The following is an 8,802-nucleotide window of genomic DNA, read 5'->3' as shown; positions in this document are numbered from 1 at the left end:
TCCTCTGTGCTCCGACAACGCCGTTCTTCCCTCTCGGACTTCTCCTCTCTCCGCCGGTACCTTTCCCTCTCCGCCAGTTACTGATTTGTTTCTCTGCAGCTCCCTCTCAAGTTCTCTAGGTACCTCTCCCTCTCTACCAGTTACTGATTTCTTCATTTTTTGTTGCTGATTTTTGGGGGTTTTTGTTTTTCTGCAGCTCCGCGATCATTTTCTTTGTGTTGAAGCATTCTATTGACGTTGGAATGAGGGTGATTGACGCCGATCAGGTCTTGTGTTCAACCAGTCGACGATCTCAGATCTTGGAACAACACTATATTGGACCTAAAAAACCAACCTCTCTTTTCATCTCCTCATTTCTCCTTACGGTAACTTCACTTTCTCTTTCCTTATGTATTTACTTCGATGCATGTGTCAATGGTTCAATTGCTGCCACTCTTATTATTGTTTTGGATTTTCTAGTTAATTCATCCTGTTATTTCTTAATATAGTGAATTGATGAATGAGTTCAGACTGAATAAGCTTAGTGAAGTAGGGCTCTATTCTGTGATTCTGTTCATAATATCTATCACTTTAGTTAATCATTTCCACGGTTAGTAAAGAATTGAGTCACTTTAATCACATGAGTTGATTCCTTGCTTTCTTTTCTTTAGATTTTGATTATAGTACATGTTATTAGTTGTAAGTTATTACCCTGTTAAATTGTTGTAAAACCACTTTGGTTGCTCTATCTGGATTTATAATCATGATTTAGTGTAACCACACATTTCTTTACTGCACATAAGTGCCTTTTGTTCAAAATCATCCAAGAGATTCTCATCTTGGAAACTGCGTCATTGAGAGAATCACACTGTTTTGGCTGATTCTTAGGCATAATTAGAGGCTTTCTTATTTCGTGTGATAGTAGTCATTAAAATGAGTTTCCTCCTAGGGTAGGTAAAATTAAATGGTAAAATTAAAACATTAATTTGTATGCCTTAGTACCTTTTATTTTATTTGCATTAAGAGATTGAGGAGTTTGTTAATGTTTCAATTCTTCATGGCTGTGTTGCCCTCTTCATATTGTTGTTGAGGTTAGGTTTGTTCTAAAAATTTTAATTTATCAAAGTTTAATACATTTTCTAAAACTTATGCTCAAATTCAAGAAAGTTTTATTCTATACACATTAATTTCACAAAATTCTCAATATATAAACTAGTTTCTTTTTCACATCTTAGTTTCTTGTGCAGCCCTTTTGCTTGGATATGTTGATTTTTCTTGGGCTGTTGGTGGACCAATCTTCTTTATTTCATTCCATATTTCAGCATAATTTGGATTCACCATTGTTAAAGAACTCTTCTCTGTTGGTTTGGGTGTATATCATTGTAATTCGAGGGCTTTGGTTAATCACAGTCTGTTGTTGAAGTGAATTCTTTGCATTCCAATGAATATCATTTTTAAATGAAAAATACTATTATTTTCCTCCCACTGATAGTCGACTCTAACAGCCATATAATATACTATGTTTCTGTCTACATAACTATTGAAATTTTCCTGTAGCAAGTATGCTAAATATTCCCTATTGTTAAAATTTGATTGAAGTACAAGCACTAGGGCAATGAAATACTCAAGGGTATTCAAGGGGTATTATTTATCTTAGTGTTATGTTTACCATTTTGACACTGTATTTTAATTGGGTGCCCTGTTTGGACAATATTAATGCACTTTTCGGGAGGTTGATATAAGACAATATAAACTTTAATTATAGTGTGCTCATAGCTGTTATTGTCAATTTTCTTGAAACTCAATTCAGGACTTACCTGTTATGTATGCTTTACTAATGTTAATCATGCTTTTGCGTTTCAGCTCTTCACAACCATCACTGTTAATGAGCCTGCTCCTGGTCTCAAAATCATCTTTAACTTCAGAGTTCCTGATCAAAGGTCTGGAAAGGTAAGACATTCATTTGCAGTGTAAACCTTACATCTCCATAGACAAGAGTGGATTATAAAATTTAAGAAATAAACTCATTGAAACTATACTAAACCTTGAACTATATCTTTCATTGGCAATAAGTCGAGTTTTGTCTCTGTTGGTGAACAGGTGGAAGTTCAGTATGTGCATGCATAGTAAGGTATATAGATATCTCTTATTCACCACTTTTAATTTCTTGCTACAATAATAATACATCATCATCAATCAATATTCAATTGGATACTAATTATATATATATAGCTGTTTACTTAAGCAGCAGTAGTCCACATGATCAAACCATCATTAACTAATTAATTTTGTTCAAACTTTTAGTTGCTTAATTAATCACCTGCTCTTGTTTCTTATTATATTAAAGGTAATATATTTTTGTTTCTTTTAAAATAAATGAATAACTGAAATTGGGACCAAAATAATAACATAGCTTAGAAGGTACAGATATATTCTTCTCTATTACTTTTGTGTAGGATTTGATGTAGATCTTATTTATTTATTTATTCGTTTGAATTTATGAACCTGATGAAAAAGCAGCGGCCTATTGCCTCTGTGAACAGGCCTCTCGTTACCTTTAGGGATATATGAATCCAAAGTTATTGGGTGAACCTCTGTTCTTTCTTTATGACTCCAGGTTCAGTAAACCGTGGGACATTTCTTTCTTTTTTTTAAAAAAAAATTTCATATTTGAAAATCAAAATATTGGAGTGAGAAACCTGATGAAAAAAGCATGGGTCTGTTACCTATGTGAGCAGTCCTCTTGTAACCGTCAGGGATATAATTACCATTATTATTTGTTCCATTAATATAACCTTATAATTAGCTTCATAGCTTGTGTTCTTATTAATTTTATTTTTTGAAAATATTATGTATATATTAAAAAAGAGGTACAAGAATCTATTTTATTTTGTTTTACATAAATTGAGACAAGATTTAACGGAACTATTAAGCTTTGACCACATTTTATTCTATATTTATTAATTATTGATTTGATCCATTATGCTGATATGCCAAAGTAAAAGAGGTACAAGAATCTACTTAAAGCTGCAGCTGCAACTGCAAATTCTTCACGAGACAAGTCTGCAGCAGCTGCAAATACATCACAAGTCAAGTCCGCAGCAGCTGCAAATTCCTCTCGGGACAAGTCGGCAGCTTCAAATTCCTCCCAGGATAAGTCAGCAGCTGCAAGTTCCTCTCGGGACAAGTCGGCAGCAGTTGCAAGTTCCTTCCAGGACAAATCGGCAGCTTCAAGTTTCTCTCGGGACAAGTCGGCAGCAGCTGCAAGTTCCTCCCGGGACAAGTCAGCATCTTCAAATTCTTCTTAGCCATCATCAGTTGCTGCAACTATATCTGAGTATCCATCCGAACCTAAACGTAAACGTGGACGTGAATCTAAACATTATTGGACTGTTGATGCCATAGGTATGTATAGATGTTTTATTAACTATAAATTAAATTACATTTTCATTGATATTGTGCTGTATGGCTATGCCATAGGAGTTGGATTTTATTCATGGTTACTTAAGTTTCTTCATGAAGTTTTTCTTTATTTTTATAATGTATTTTTTTTATTTTGTTTCTTCACTTTCTCATATTTTCTCTTGTATATGTTTTCTTTTTGTTTCCCCATAATCCTTCTCCTACATATGTACACTAATAACATTTTCAATGCAAATTCCTAACAAAAATAAGTTAGCTGGTCATGCTCAAAATTAAAATCTAATTTTCAAATCCAACTGGTTTGGAAAATATCCTGCAAGTAAAGTAATTAAGGTAAATAAGCCAAATACTTAGTGTCATTAGATATTTTTACTTAAAGCACTCTTCAACAATATATAATAATACTTTACACTAGTATGCTCTGTTTCCAAATAGTTACCTTTAATTGTTCAACTGGTATTTTATTTGTTGAATGTCACCTGGCAAATTTGTGGTGAGAAATTGATATGATTTTTTTTACCCCCTAGATGATCTCTGCTAGGGATATATTATTGAAAAGTAAGCATAATGGATTGTTTTACAAATGTAACCTTACTTTATGTATTAGAGATTTAGAGCATCAATTAAAGACTGAATTTTTGAATGATTGGACTGGCCTTGTATTTTAAATGTTTTCAAGTGGTTAGTTGGCTCTATAATTTTAAATTAGTTTCATTATTGTATCAATGCTATGTAATTAGACATGATAAATGTATATCAATATATGCCATTTTCTTGCATTTCTTGTGCTCATAATAGTTGTATTTTTGTTGTAGGGATTGGATTAGGAGAGTGAGATTCCATCACCAAAAGAGTTAGGAAGTAGGTCTTCTGGAGCAAGCAATAAGGAAGCATGACCTTACTTGATATGTTAAGACGTATATTAAGAATTATATATTAAGACGTATTATTGAAAAATGTTACTTTGATACTTTGTTTTTGGATTATGACATTTCAATTATGACTTGGATTATGACTTTTGGATCATGTATGAATTAAAAATCATCTAATGATGTTTGATTTATGATTATGCCTTTTGGTTATTACGAGATTTTTAAGTGAGTTTCGAAAATATCACTTTAAATTGGTAGTTTCAATCTTATTTTAAAAAGTATAAAATTGTCATCATAATTAGGTACAAACGGCGATTAGAAACCCCCATTTTAAATGAAAATGATGCCATTATACGCTGGTAGAAACGTGGGCTAAAAACTGCCATTTTAAACACAAAAGATGCCATTATAACCTGGTAAAAACGGCGGCTAGAAACTGCCATTTTAAACACAAAAGATGCCATTATAACCTGGTAAAAATGGCGGTTATAATGGTAAAAACGGCGGTTAAAAACCGCCATTTTAAACAGAAATGATGCCACAACATCCTGGAAAAAATGGCGGTTATAGCCGCCATTTTAAACAATTTAGAAATCACCATTTTATTCGGAAATAATGGCGGTTACAAACCCTAAGAGAACCGCCGTATTATCCTCAGGTAATTGTGGCGGTTTTCTGAAAACCGCCGTAATAACCAGAATGGCGCCCAGAATAACGGCGTTTTTTGGGGGCGCCATTTTCGGTAATAATGGCAGTTCTAACCGCCGTAATTCCCCAAAATAACCGCCGTTTTAACCCCTTTTTTGTAGTGTATTTTATTTTTGTTGCTATAGAGTTATTAAATCTGAGTCCTTTATTTTCTTTTCAAAAATTTTTCAAAAAGATTATTTTTCCTTATTAATTTTTAATTTTTATGTGAGTTTAGTTTTATACTTTAAATTTGGTGTCAATTGCATATTTTATATTTTCCTTTAAATTTTTTAATTTGTGTTCTTTATTCTTCCTTGATCTTCAAGTTGTTCTTGTTTATTTTTCTTGTTTGATCTTTGGTTTTTCTTGTTCTGTGTCTTTTCTTGTTTTTCTTGTGTTTTTTCAAAACATTAGTTTTGAAAAAATTATTTTTAGTTATTAAAAAATACCTTTTTAAAACATGTTACATTTATAGCTCAATTGGCTAGAGCGTTGGTTTATGTTCTTGGTAATTGGGTATCTTCGTTTTAAAATCTTTTTCAAAAATAATTTTTCTTTGATTGAATCTTGTGCCAAACTTTAAGTTTGGCGTTATCTTGTTAATTTTCTTTAATTTTTGAAGATTTATTTTGGTTTTCTAAAAATTTTAAGTTTGGTGTTCTTTCTTTTGTTCTTGTTGTTCTTGTGATTTTTCAAGGTGTTCTTGAGTCTTTCTTGTGTCTTGACCTTAAAATTTTTAAGTTTGATGTTCCTTGGTGTTTTCCCTCCAAAATTTTCAAAAACAAGGAACATTAGATCTAAAAATTTTTAAGTCTTGTGTCTTTTGTGTGTTTTCCTCTTTCATCATAAAATTCAAAATTCAAAAAAATATATTTTCTAACTAATTTTAAGCTATATTTTCGAATTTTTTTTTATAAAAATTCAGATTTCAATTTCAAAATTTTTCAAATCTCATCCTTTTAAGATTTTTTTTAAAAAATTATTTCTTTTTCAAAAATATCCTAACCACTTTCTCTTTCCTCACTCTTTCGAAAATCTTCATAAAATATTTTTAAATTTATTTTATTTTATTTTATTTTTATTTTTATTTTTATTTATTTTTATTGTCGTCTTTATTTTATCTTATTTTATTATTATTATTTCAAAATTTTTATATATAATAAAATAAATAAAATAAATTCACATCATCTCCCTTTCTCCATCATGGACCTAAGTGGAAATAAACAGTGCAGAAGGACTCTGGGGTCATATGCTAACCCTACTACTGGTTCATATGGGAGTAGTATATGTATACCCTCCATTAGAGTTAGTAGTTTTGAGTTGAATCCAGCCATGAAGGAGGTCACTAAATTACTAGAGGCTGGGTAAGCCCTGTTCAAGTCGTCCCTAAGAAGGGTGGCATGACAGTGGTTCATAATGAAAAAAATGAACTGGTTCCTACAAGAACAGTTACAAGGTGGCGTATGTGTATTGATTACAAAAGGCTCAATACAGCTACCAGAAATGATCATTTTCCTTTACCATTCATAGACCAGACGCTAGAAAGACTAGCAGGTCATGAATACTACTGCTTCCTGGATGGATATTTAGGTTATAATCAAATTGCAGTAGATCCCCAGGATCAAGAGAAAACAGCATTCACATGCCCATCTGGAGTATTCGCATACAGAAGGATGCCATTTGGCCTGTGCAATGCACCTGCAACCTTTCAAAGGTGCATGCTTTCTATTTTCTCTGATATGGTGGAAAAATTTCTGGAAGTCTTCATGGATGACTTTTCAGTATTTGGAGACTCATTCAGCTCTTGTCTTAACCTAGATTTAAACTGGGAAAAATGTCACTTTATGGTAACTGACGGAATTGTCCTTGGGCACAAAATTTCGAACAAGGGAATAGAGGTGGATCAAGCTAAAGTAGAGGTAATTAAAAAATTACCACCACCTACCAATGTTAAGGCAATCAGAAGCTTTCTGGGACATGCAAGATTCTATAGGAGGTTTATAAAAGATTTTTTGAAAATTGCCAAACCTCTGAGTAATCTGCTAGCTACTGACACGCCATTTATCTTTGATAAGGAGTGTCTGTAGGCATTTGAGACTCTAAAAGCTAAGCTGGTCACAGCACCAGTCATCTCTGCACCAGACTTGACACTACCATTTGAACTGATGTGTGATGCCAGTGACCATGCCATTGGTGCAGTGTTGGGACAAAGGCATGACAAGCTTCTGCACGTCATTTACTATGCCAGTTGTGTTTTAAATGACACGCAGAAGAACTATACAACCACAGAAAAAGAGTTACTTGCAGTGGTTTACGCCATTGACAAGTTTATACATTATTTAGTAGGATCAAAAGTGATTGTGTACACTGACCATGCTGCTCTTAAATATCTACTCACAAAGCAGGATTCAAAACCCAGACTCATCAGATGGGTGTTGTTTCTGCAGGAGTTTGATATAGAAATAAGAGACAGAAAAGGGACAGAGAAACAAGTAGCAGATCATCTGTCCCGCATAGAACCAGTAGAAGGGGCGTCCCTCCTTCTTACTGAAATCTCTGAAAACTTTCTGGATGATCACCTCTTTGCCATCCAGGAAGTGCCATGGTTTGCAGACATTGCCAACTACAAGGCAGTGAGATTCATACCCAAAGAGTACAGTAGGCAGCAAACAAAGAAATTGATCACAGATGCAAAGTGCTATCTTTGGGATGAACCATATCTCTTCAAGATATGTGCAGACGAAGTAATCCATAGATGTGTGTGGTGCACGAAATTGTGATCATCAACGGCGCCATCAACATGGTACACACAATTGTAATCTCAACTCTTTATCACAACTTCGCACAACTAACCAGCAAGTGTACTGGGTCGTCCAAGTAATAAACCTTACGCGAGTAAGGGTCGATCCCACAGAGATTGTTGGTATAAAGCAAGCTATGGTCATCTTGTAAATCTTAGTCAGGCAAACTCAAATGGTTATGAATGATGAATAAAACATAAAGATAAAGATAGAGGTACTTATGTAATTCATTGGTGAGAGTTTCAGATAAGCGTATGTAGATGCTTTGTCCCTTCCGTCTCTCTGCTTTCCTACTGCCTTCATCCAATCCTTCTTACTCCTTTCCATGGCAAGCTGTATGTAGGGTTTCACCGTTGTCAGTGGCTACCTCCCATCCTCTCAGTGAAAATGTTCAACGCACCCTGTCACGGCACGGCTATTCAGCTGTCGGTTCTCGATCATGTCGGAATAGAATCCAGTGATTCTTTTGCGTTTGTCACTAACGCCCCACAATCGCGAGTTTGAAGCTCGTCACAGTCATTCAATCATTGAATCCTACTCAGAATACCACAGACACGGTTTAGACCTTCCGGATTCTCTTGAATGCCGCCATCAATTCTAGCTTATACCACGAAGATTCCAATTAAGGGATCCAAGAGATAACATTCAAGCCTTGTTTGCTTGTAGAACAGAAGTGGTTGTCAGGCACTCATTCATAAGTGAGAATGATGATGAGTGTCACATAATCATCACATTCATCATGTTCTTGGGTGCAAATGAATATCTTAGAACAAGAATAGGCTGAATTGAATAGAAGAACAATAGTAATTGCATTAATACTCGAGGTATAGCAGAGCTCCACACCTTAATCTATGGTGTGTAGAAACTCCACCATTGAAAATACATAAGAACAAGGTCTAAGCATGGCCGTGAGGCCAGCCCCCAAACGTGATCTAAGAACTAGATGTCCAAAGATGAAAATACAATAGTGAAAGGTCCTATTTATAGAGAACTAGTAGCCTAAGGTTTACAAAGATGAGTAAATGACATAAAAATCC

General features: G+C 34.1%; 2 non-coding genes across 2 annotated transcripts; both read left to right on the top strand.

The window, feature by feature from the left end:
• The first annotated feature begins 2,489 nt into the window (after positions 1-2,489).
• On the top strand, positions 2,490-2,619 carry LOC112704336 (small nucleolar RNA snoR74). The gene has a single exon (XR_003154968.1). It is a non-coding gene; the product is annotated as a small nucleolar RNA snoR74 (small nucleolar RNA).
• A 65-nt stretch (positions 2,620-2,684) lies between these two features.
• LOC112704337 (small nucleolar RNA snoR74) lies at positions 2,685-2,778 on the top strand. The gene has a single exon (XR_003154969.1). It is a non-coding gene; the product is annotated as a small nucleolar RNA snoR74 (small nucleolar RNA).
• The last annotated feature ends 6,024 nt before the right edge of the window (positions 2,779-8,802 follow it).

The sequence above is a fragment of the Arachis hypogaea genome, chromosome 7, assembly GCF_003086295.3.
Source record: "Arachis hypogaea cultivar Tifrunner chromosome 7, arahy.Tifrunner.gnm2.J5K5, whole genome shotgun sequence".
NCBI classification, from domain to species: domain Eukaryota; kingdom Viridiplantae; phylum Streptophyta; class Magnoliopsida; order Fabales; family Fabaceae; genus Arachis; species Arachis hypogaea.
Note: the sequence above shows the minus strand (reverse complement) of the source record. Positions and strands in the feature narration are given on the sequence as shown.